The sequence below is a fragment of the Dipodomys ordii genome, unplaced genomic scaffold, assembly GCF_000151885.1.
Source record: "Dipodomys ordii isolate 6190 unplaced genomic scaffold, Dord_2.0 Scaffold5, whole genome shotgun sequence".
In the NCBI taxonomy this organism is placed as follows: domain Eukaryota; kingdom Metazoa; phylum Chordata; class Mammalia; order Rodentia; family Heteromyidae; genus Dipodomys; species Dipodomys ordii.
Genome location: NW_012267221.1, coordinates 10,072,182 through 10,084,258, shown reverse-complemented (window position 1 = coordinate 10,084,258; position 12,077 = coordinate 10,072,182).

The following is a 12,077-nucleotide window of genomic DNA, read 5'->3' as shown; positions in this document are numbered from 1 at the left end:
GATACATATATATATATATATATATATATGTAGAGAGAGAGAGAGACTTAATCTGTTTAAACTGTTCCATTGTACACTTTCATATTAACACCTTGAACCTTATTTATTTTCTCCCAATATTAGACTTTCTAATTTTTTCTATTTCAAAAAGTATCAGTCTCTCTTGTATTATCTTTCAATTCATTGTAATAGAGTCTAAGATTAACATAGAAGTAAAATTGTTACATCATCATGTATATATGTGTGTATATATATTCAATTTTAATAAATCCTGACAAACTACTTTTTAAAATAGCTTTATTAATATATACTTCCACCAACAATATGTGATAGTTCCTAAAAATAGATACCATTATTATCTCCATTGTACAAACATATAAACTGAGGAAATACTGAACCACCCAAGTGTATCTAACTCCAGAACTATAATATCCAATGTCACTGATTACTTTTACTAACCAATAGAAAAATATTAGCTATAAGTGAACCAGCTACTAGAAGCTGAAGCAGTATTGGTATGTCTAGGGGTAGGGCTCATTTCTCTGTGATTAAAGAATTAAAAGGCAAGGCACAGGTGACTCACACCTAGCTACTGTGGAAGCTATGATCTGAGGATTGGGGTTTAAATCCAGACAGAGCAGAAGACTCTCTGAGACTCTTATCTCCAATTAACCACCAAAAAGCTGAAAGCAGTATGTGTGTCTCTATCTCCCTGTGAGAGCACCCACACTGTTAGTGTGTGTCCCTGCCCTTCTGTTTGTCTGCTTATTCACTTTAAAAAAAGCTAGAAGCAGAGCTGTGGATCAAATAGTAGAGCATTGAGCTAAATGGTAGGCTTGAGTAAAAAAAAACAAAAACAAACAAACAAACAAACAAAATCTCAAGAACAGCTCCCAGGACCTGAAATCAAACCCGGCCCCCGCCCCCCCCACGCGGGACTTGCCCCTCCCCGCCCCCCCCCACTATACACACACATGAATTGAAGTGCAGAAAAGTGAGAAAAGCACTGAAACAGGCTCTCAGTGGAGAGGAACTACAAAGATGTGAGTCCACAACTTCTTTGTCTAAACTCACCAGGTTTACAGCCAGCACTCCCAACCCCCTTGGGAGCATATTTTGGGTCTCTTTGGTCAAGCAGTAGCAGCTGGAGATATTATGACTAATTTCCCTGACTCAGAGCACCAGCACAAAAGGATCCTTCCACAACACTAAAGTCCAGAAGGCAAGAGCTCCACAGCAGCCCATGCAAAGCACACCACCTAAAGATCTGGAGCTCACATGGCCCCATGAGAACCAAAGAGGCAATTTATACTATATGATGATTCAACACCATGTTGGTATTCGTCCCAGCCACCATTTCCTACCCCTAACTACATAGATAGGTCCAGCTAATTCTCCCTCCTTATAAGTCATTTACCACCTCACTTAACAACAAATTCTAGCAGGAAGTAGCTCCAGAGTAGGCTAGCACTCATCTGTGTCATTGGCATCATACAAATAGCTCTACCTTCCATCACACTGCTCAAGTCAGAGACCTGTGCAGTATCTTGGTACTGTCTCTCTCTTTCCATATAATGGTTCTCAAATGTATCCCTTTTCTTCATCTCTATTGTAACCCTGATCCAAAACTTCATTAATAAAGTATAGAGTGAATTAGCAGCACAGGCAACTGGAGCTTTTTAGAAATGCAGAATCTCAGACTCTACTCAAGAATCACCTGCCAGATCAGAATCTGTATTTTAACCCAATCCCCAGGCAACTCATTAAAATTTGAGAATGCATATTGATTTTTGACAAAGCTCATTAACTGGACTCCTTGTATCCGTCACTAGCCCTTTTAAATTCCCCCTTTACATTATACACCTCTAAAGTCACTTCCCTCATAAAAACCCCAAACTAGTTCCCGTTGTTTCCCTCGTTGCTTTAGAGACAGTAACAATAGGCATACAGAATACAAAGCCCTGTGGAAGTATTCTCCCACCTGATCTTCAGCCCCATTCTATTTTACCTTGCATGTAACAGGTGCTTAAAAGCTCCTTTTGCTAGAGAACACTGATTCCCTACTTAGTCCCACAAATTAACTAAAAGCAGCATCAAGTAGATATTCCAGCCTCCACTTGTATCCTTTGCAATGAACTACTCTCCCCTTTAGTCACTTCACAGCCATCTTAAAACCAGAAAGAACAGGAACATCTGCCAGGTGTCAATAATTTGTTTATCCTGACTAGACCCTCCCCTCAAGTAATAAAGCAATAACAACTTCTCAGGAACCCTTCCCAGAAGATGAACTGAGATGATAATCATCACAACACACCCATCATGGAAAATGTTTAACTATCCACACATTTCACACACACCCCTTCCCAGTTCTTTGTCTATTTAAAGCTATAGTTAACGTATCCCAGAAAAGGGCAGAAGATGGGTCAGAATGCTACCCTTCCTCTTCCCCCCAGCATCCTGTGTTATGTTATAAATGTGCATTCTTTTGTCCTTCACCTTGTCCCTTTATTTGGCATATATGTTTGAGTGGCCAGATGTGACATGTGAAACTCCCAGAGTTGGGGCCTGGAGTCTAAAACTCCAGTTTCATGTAGACTCCAGCCATATTAGACCCATTCTAATTCCTGTGTCTGGCCATGCTTTCTCAAAATCAGGGCTTTTGTACATGTTTCTGTCTCTCATACTCAGGATGCTCTCCATTGTCCCAAAATATAGCTCATACCTTCTTCACATAACCTCTTCATAGCCTAGGAGACTAGCTATTCACTTGGTAAGCTTTTACACACTATTAGACATTTATCACAGTTGTATGCAAATAATGGCATATCTTCCCAGGTTCAATGAACTGAAGTGCTAAGACAGTAGACAGGGCATTGTTATCTCTTTCTAGTGCTTATCAAAGTAAGTCCCTCAATCAGTGTCCATTAACTTAATGAATATGAATGAATGAATACTCTTTAGGGAATTCTGCTAGGTTGAGGTGGCTCTGCTTCCTTAGCTCAACTGAAATAAAATATCTGGAAAGGTAGCCATGACCTAGTAGCTCAGGACTGTAATCCTAGCTACTCAGGAGGCTAAGATCTGAGGATTGCAGTTCCAAGTCAGCCCAGGCAAGAACATCCATGAGACTTTTATCTCCAATAAACTACCAAAAAAGCTGGAATTGGAGCTGTGGCTCAAGTGGTAGAGCATTAGCCTTGAATAAATGAAGCACAAAGACAGCATCCAGGCCCTAAATTCAAACCCCAGGACTGGCATAAATTTTTTTTTAATCTGAAAAAGAAGTATAATATGACCACCAGCAACCTAATTAGGGACAAAAACATCCAATTCTGTCAACCACACCCCATGCACGTGCTACAAAGAAAACACAAGCTGGCTACCCTACAATGAGGGAAAACAATTTGTTGCGGGGCCAGTGCCCTCCTCCTGAATACACTCCCAACCTGACCTTTAGAAGGACTTTTGTATAGAGGAGGTCTCTTTTGACCTCAAGTGAATAAGAGTATGAAGTGGTGTTTGCTTTTTGCCCTTTCTTCTCTAGTAAGAAAAGTCTGGAGGCATTGGTACAAGGCTTAGTAATACAATTGCCTTTCTTTTCAAATGCTAAAGAGGGGTTTTTCTCCTGGGTTAGTATAATCTGAGAGTTGTGGCAGTCTGGAGGGACTCTTGTCCCTTTCTTTGTTGGCATCTCATTTCCTGCAAGCTATGGATAACTTCATAATTAATTGAAAGACCTGAACAAGACAAATGCAGGCAATATCGCCTTCCAAGTACATCTTCCAAGTGAGCCAGAAGGCTAAATTTAGAGGCATCTTCCAGGTAAATTCAAGCTGTAAAGTCCTTTATTCTGAAGCTGTTAGTTCAGCAACTCACCAGGCATTTAAGATGCCCGTATTCCTGGCCTTACATACCAGGGAGCGATCTGAAACCCAGAAGTTGACTTACTCCAAACCACAGTGTGTCAAAGATTTTGACTCCTACGCACAGATGTAGATCTGGGTTTTGGGGACATGATAATTATACAATGTAGAGAGCACCCCAAATTAAGAAAGAAATCATAAAATCATGAATAAAGTCAGGTACTGGACCTCTAGAAAAATCTGCAACTGAGGGCCTCTATTTGTCTGAAAAATATATATCTACATCTACAGTGGCAAAGAGTACTGGTAAAGCTGATCCTTCAAAATCCTTGGACAAATGACTCACAGCTTAGTTTTAATTGGATAATCTGTACAATGGGCCACTCAATCCCTGCTCTGTACAGACAGGAAAAGTAAATGAGACAATGGTAGAGAAAGTGGTATTTGATAGGTGGTACTCATGTATAGCTTTCTGTGACAACTGCCTTTTTCTCATTAGCAGCTCCTTTTAGCTTTACTGATATTCTTGGCACTGCCTTAACCCATCTGCAATATATATTATTACTTGAAAACAAAGAGTTCTACTGGGCACAGCCTGCATCTGTAGTCCTAGCTACTCTAGAAGCTGAGGCTGGAGAATCACTTAACTCAGGAGTTCAGAATCAAGCTGGGTAATATTTCTTTTTTTTTTATTTTTTGTGAACACACTGTACAGAGGGGTTACAATTACATGGGCAAGATAATGAGTACATTTCTTATCAAGCATTGCAGCCTCCTCCTTTGTTTACCCTTCACATCCCTTCAAGCTGGGTAATATTTTTAACTTGTAGCTGAAGTCAATACATTTTTAAGAGAACATTTTATCATAAGTTTAATTTATTTTAGTTTTTAATTTTATTTTTGTTTCTTTTTTGGGGGGGGGCGTCCGGTCATGGGACCTGAACTCTGGGCCTGGGCGCTATCCCTCAGCTCTTCAGCTCAAGGCTAGCGCTCTACCACTGGAGCCACAGAGCCACTTCCGGCTTTTTTCTTTTTGCTTATGTGGTGCTGAGGAATCGAACCCAGGGCCTTCTGCATGCAAGGCAAGTGCTCTACAACTGAGCCACCTTCCCAGCCTAATTTTATTTTTATATATACTTTTTACTTGCTTCATTTTAATTTTTTGTATACTTTTTATTGTAAAAATACTGTACAGAGGGGTTACAGTTACATGAGTAAGCACTGTTGTCTCCTCCTTTGATTTTCCCCTTCCATCCCTTCCCTCCCACCTCCATTTTTAAAAACTCAGTCCACAATTGTTTATGTTTCCTTGTTTAATTTATAAGGTGATTCCTTTGTTGCTTTGTATATTCCTCCCCCACAGTATAATCCCTGTTTTCACTGTATTTGATGTTGGTATAATTTGTGGAGGGGAAGGACAAAAACAAACCCTTTAACTAGGGATACAGGTGGACCCATTACAACAATGAGATGTACAAGTCGTAATGTTGAAAAACAAACTTTACAACTTTGGCTGGGCAGGGAGTGTGGGTGGGGGGTGGAGGATAGGAAGGGATAAGAAGGGGAAACAAAGGAGGAGGCAACAATGCTTGATAAGAAATATGCTCATTACCTTGCCCATGTAATTGTAACCCCTGTGTACAGTATTTTTCACAATAAAAAATTAAAAAAAGAACTTTAAAGGTTAAAAAAATGTTTAATTTTCTGCTACTGTGCAAAAGGCAACCCAAAGGTCAATCTGATGTGATGTGTGGGCATATATTTGTCTGTGTGTGTGTGTGTGTGTGTGTGTGTGTGTGTGTGTGTGTTTTCAGGCTAAAGCTCTTCTTGTTTCCTATCCATGAAGATTATCATCCCATACTATGCATATAATTCTGGAAGTACCTGAGATTATAAAAAATGAAAACCAGCTACCAGACCTAAAGAGAAGTAGAAAAGGAAAAAGAATAGAATGATAGTGTAAGATACATTGTCAGCCAGAGGAGTTTGCTGGGAAATCTTGGGCCTCATCTCCTATGATAGAATCAACTCCCACTTTTGTCACTTTGCAGTTTTTAACCTTTAGTTGTATTCATTTGAACTTTCTGAATCTCATGTTGCTCATCTGTAAAACTGGGACATTTATGGGACCTTCCCGAGAATTTCACTGTGAGGATTAAATGAGAAAATCCTCTCAAAGTGCTAAGAACAGTCACCAGAGCAAGATAAACCCTCAATAAATGTTAGTTATTATTAAGAGCACACCCTGTGTAGTCCATAGTGAGCTTAAGACATGTCACTTCCTGTTCGTGGGAGTGTAAATGACCAACCTGAGATGGGAAAAATGAGAGCAGACAAGAAGCTGCTTTTAATGAGTCTCTATTTACTGTTTTTACCATGTCAAAGACCCAAAGAATTGTAAAATAAATGCCTGTTTCCTGGAAAAATACGCAACTCAGAAACTAAATGTTAAAACACACTCCCAATATAATACATCTTGTATACTGCTTCCATATTTCTCTCCATGATCATCAGATGACATAACGAATGTGCTAATTGCAGGCATTATTTGTGTATTTGCAGTGCTGGGGATACAATCCAGGGTCTTTCATAGGCTAGACAAATGTTCTTCTGGTAAGCTACATCCCCAGCTCTCTGGCAGGAGTGATTATGAAGGCACTTCACGGTGGGGTTCTGTGAAGTATCCATCATCATTTCAAGATGGGAACCCAGGGCTGGGAAGGTGGCTCAGTGGTAGAGTGCTTGCCTCGCATGCATGAGACCCTGGGTTTGATTCCTCAACACCACATAAGAGAAAAAGCCAGAAGTGGTGCTGTGGCTCAAGTGGAAGAGCACTAGCCTTGAGCTGAAGAGCTAAGGGACAGTGCCCAGGCCCAGAGTTGAGGTCTCATGACCAAAAAAACATAGGAACCCAGATATTTTGACATATTAAGTGGGGAAAGACGGTTTGGGAATGTCAGTTTGTTCCCAACTAAGGAAAACCAGTAGGTAAGTGAACAATAGCTATTAATTTGTATCCACTCCAAGTTTGGAGCCAAAATGCTCAGTAGAACAACTTAGCAGAGAATGAGGAGACTGCTTCTGGAAATCTCTCAGTGGGAAATGCAGTGATGTAGGAAATAAACTCACTGGGTGTGGAGAACCTGAGGCCAGTCATAACATCTCCAGCACTAGGAGACTTTAGATAAATAACTTCCTCCCTGAAGTGACACCAGCATTACTGTGACCAGGGAGGGTGGGTGAGGAGATAGGAAAATGATAGTATTTTTATAAATATGAAAAGAGCCAGACTCAAGTTGGAACTAGAAAGCAACTGACAAGGCAGTTGAACACCCATCCATTTAAAGGCTAAATCACCAAGAGTGGGAGATAGCAACCTAAAACTGCCTTCTCCTCTCAAATGGTAGAACTTGCTAATCCTCTGTGAAAGGTTAGAGACAGCAGGCTGAGAGGCTTACCTGAGCAAAGAAGTCCCCAAAGCTCACCTATATATCCTTATGTTTTGGGTAGGCCCAGAGATATCCTCATATTTTAGAATAATAAGTAGCACCTACCTTAGTTGCCCATAATCATTGTCTAAGGGTTATGAAAGCTTCTAAATGACCATGTGTATTCCTCCTTCTCAGAAGGAATAAAGGCTACAGGTAATGGCGTTAACACCAGTCTTCAATTCCCATTTTCTGCATGAGAAAGCTCAGCATGTTCTTCTCTGTCTTTCTCCCTCCTCCTTTCTTAGCTAAAACTTTTACCTTGTAAGACTCTTCTTTTTGTGAAACACCCTGAAATGCTTCTCACATGTGGATCTCAATGACTAGTTTTTGTGGGGACACTGGGAAGCTGAGGGAAGCCCATGACTATTTTCCAGGGCCTTTCCCACCCTGCCTACTTCACAACTTTAGCCTGATGACCCAGCATAGAAGGCCCATGAAGGGCAATGTGTTTGGTATACAAGGGTAACCTCCATTAACATCACTTCTAATTGCTACATCTTATTGCTTTTAGGATAGTATAGGATATAAGATAGTATAAGTTTGGCAAGTTACTTGTAGGGAAAAATATATGCATACAGTACATAATGGTAAATGACATGTAGTGGTGTTTACATTTTATTTCTGTATTTGTGAATTGGTTGCATTCTTTTTATTAAAACATGTATTTTACACAGTTTTATTTTAGTAAATTCTGGTAAAAAGAACAAAGAGGCCTTGTGCTAAAGAGAGGATCTTTCAACAACTGTAGGTTTCCCAAATTGCACTCATTTTTAAAATATTTTATAGCATCTCTACAACCCATTCTTACTGCATTGCCAGACCATGTGGACATATCAACCCAGCTTAGAAACACTCCTCTCAAAATCCTCTAGCCTGGGCTGAGTATGTGCTTAGCATGCATGAAGTCTTGGATTCAATTTCTATCACCCAAAACATATAAGAATAATAAATTTTAATTAAAAAAATAAGCCGGGCTCTGGTGGCTCACACCTCTAATCCTAGCTATTCAGGAAGCTAAGATCTGAGGATTGTGGTTTGAAGCCAGCCCAGGCAGGAAAGTCAGTGAGACTCTTATCTCAAATAAAACCCACATAAAAGCTTGTAGTGAAACTGTGGCCCAAGGGGTAGAGCTTGGGTTAAAGAAGCTCAGGGACAATGTCCCGGCCCTAGATTCTAGCCCTAGGACTGGCACACACACAAAAACAAATTACACGGACTGCTTTTATTATTGTTGACTTGAGTTGCTAATAAAACTTTAGATACTCTTTTCTAGATATCACCTTTAAATAAAAGCAACTACCTTTTACATTATTAACTATGAAGATTTATAATCAAAATGGTCTTAATTTCAACAGATTATCAGTAGTTACCCCAAATCATAAATACCTCGGAAATTCACTGCATTTTTAATAAATAAAAGGTTAAAGGCACAAAATATTACCTTCCAGGAAAACTAAAATATGTAATTTCACCTGGGTCTTTGCCTGGCTCGTTTACCATTGGGACTTTCTCCTCTCATCTTTGAGATTCATAACATGTTTATTGTTTTGTCTTCCGACCTCATCCTCTCTCTAACAGGCTCTTTCTTATCTCTGTTCTTCTGTTCTTTGGGTCCCACACATCTGATATTGCCTCTTCCCACATAATTTCAATTTTTTTCTGTTCTAATTGCCCTTTGCATTTCTGTAGTTTTTCAAGGTTCAGTTAGCTCAGCTTCAGTTGTTGCTAGTATTTTCTTTTTTTTTCCCCATAAACCATAATTCATCCCAGTCAATTAAGGCCAGCTAAGACTCTTTCAGTTTTTAACCTCTTCCTTCTCTGTGTCTAACAATCATTTTTTTATTATATCCTTTACTTCCTTCTCAGTCTATTCTTCCCTCCCAGGTTCAGATTCTTGCTTTCCATAAAAGCAACACAAGGGAAGAGGAAGTCAATGAAGCACTCACAGTGGGAACAACATACAACCTGGAACTTGAAAATGTTTTCAGTATGAAAAATAAAGGACTTCAAAGTGATGGACACAGCCTGGTGTCATGAAGGAAGGGCAAGGAGTTGGATTTTTATGCTGGGTATGTTCAGAAATTCTTAGAGACTAAGTTAGACACGGTTGTTCATTCTAGGAAGATCTTGAGTTCCATTATCTAAGCAAGGATTGAAAAATACACTTATCTGTTCTAAAATTGTCAGGATGCTAAGGAAACAAATCAAAGAAGTTGCAGTTATGATAACAGGGATTTAGACACAACATACTTTGCTCTTAGATTCCATTGTTTGCTGAGAAGTTGTTGGTGGGAGGGAAAAAGAAAAGGGAATAAAAGTGAGGGAGATGACTCTGAGCTTAGTGGTCTGGGTGTTTAGAAACAAGCTGAGCCTATAAGAGAAGCCCAGGTTCATCTCTGTGCTTGTGAATGACAGTACAATTCTGTGTGTGGCATGTAGAGTGGGAGGTGTCAGTGGGATATGCAGGTGGAGAGGCCCAAACATACTATTACCTCCAGGAGTCTGATCTCCTAGGGAATCTATTCTAGCTTCCTGTTGATATGTGGCTTTTATTTATAAATCAACACAACAACACGGAAGACAGCTTGTCTACCCTGAAGTCTCCTATGATTCCTTTGCTACAAACCTTTTTACCTCTCTACTGTCCCATTTTGACTAATGGTTTTTTTTCTTTTATTTCTTAAACTCCTTGCCTAGGATTCTTGGAGGATTTTTGATTCCTGTCTTCATTGAAGCTCCAACTTTTTCTCTTCCAGCCCCCTTATTTTATGAGCAATGTGGGTGATTTCTTTGTGATATTTACATGTAAGCATGTAGTATACTTGGATCATCTTCACCACCATTCCTTACTCTTTCTAATTTTCCTGGTTCTTTTTTTTTTTAGTCTTCTTGCAAATGTTTTAAATGGTTTCATTATGACCTGTGTATACATGCACACAATGTAGTCTCATCATTCTTCCCCATTGCCATCTCTTCTCTTCTTTCTGCTGACCCCTTCACTGTAGTTTCCTGTTTATGTTTACATTCATTTTAATATTTAGATACAGTTTGTGCATGGAAGAGAAATCATGTGGATAAACTGACATAATTTAATTTTTCTTTAATGGCTGAATTATATTTCATCATGTACGTATGCCATAATTTCTTAATCCGCTCATCCATTGATACAGGAGCTTAATTCATAATGTGACTATTGAGAATACTGCTATGATACACATGGATGTTCTGTTGTATGGTCACTTGCCTTCCTTCAGGTATAAATACATGTCCAGGAGGAGAACAACAGGATTATGTGGTAGTTCTACTTGCAGGTTTTTGAGGAACCTCCATTCTGATTTCCATAATAATTTACATTCCCCCATCAGGATACAAAGGTTTCTCCTAACCCTCTATCCTTGCCAACAATTGTTTTTTGTTTTCTTGTATTTTTGTTTTTTTACCGATTCTGGGGCTTGAACTCAGGGTCTAGACACTATCCCTGAGCCTCTCTTTTCTCAAGGCTAGCACTCTATGACTTGAACCACAGTGCCACATACTTTTTTTCTTTTTATGTGGTACTGAAGAATCGGACCCAGGGCTTCATGCATGTTATGCAAGCGCTCTACCACAAAGCCACATTCCCAGCCACATTTATTTTTTGATGATAGCATTTTGATGAGTTAGAGGGAATCTCAGTGTTATCCTTCTTTTGTGACTAAGGTTATATACATTATTTCATGTATTTATTCGTTATTTATGCCTTTCCTTTTGAAAACTGTTAAATTCATTTGTTCATCTATTAATTGGATTTTTGTTCTTGTGATGTTTAACTTTTATAGCTCTTCATAGCTGGCAAAGATTTTTTTCAGTTCTGTAGACTATCTCTTCATTCTGATAATTATTTCTTTAGATATAGGCACTGACTTTTATCAATCTTATCAGTATTTTTTACAATGTTTCTCAGTTCCACATGTCCTCTCACTCTTTTCACTGTTGTTGCCTAATTCTAGCCCATATTTTTCCTCAATATTAATATTAACCATCTCCTAAGATGATTTTTTTCCTTCTTGGTGTTCCTTTAGCAATCCATTCTAATGGACACCCTTCTTAAATCTCTAAATTCTTCTTTCACTCCCTTTCTCATATACTTTCATTGACTTGTCATAACAGGATGAAATTTAAGTACCTTAACCTTGTTCAATTCATCTTCCAGAATTCTGTCTAGCCAAACTCATCAACCTAGCACTTTGAAAACTTCTTCTTTTCTCTCTAACCCTTAATTCATTATTTGGAATCTTGTAAACATATATGAAGAATGAAATACAATTTTTTTTGGTCAGCCTGAACTCTGGGCCTGGGTGCTATCCCTCAGCTCTTCAGCTCAAGGCTAGCACTCTACCACTTGAGCTACAGTGCCACTTCTAGCTTTTTCTGCTTATGTGGTACTGAGGAATGGAACCTAGGGCCTCATTCATGCAAGGCAAGCACTCTACCACTGAGCCACCTTCCCAGCCCCTGAAATATAATTTTCTAGAAATACCTTGAAATGCAAAAAGAAAGGTGTTTGCTATCCTGGCACAGTCCCAAGTAAGAAAGACTTCACTGGAAGTGGTTTTGTGGCTCAAGCAGTAGAGTACCAGCCTTGACAAAGAAAAGAAGAAGAAGAAGAAGAAGAAGAAGAAGAAGAAGAAGAAGAAGAAGAAGAAGAAGAAGAAGAAGAAGAAGAAGAAGAAGAAGAAGAAGA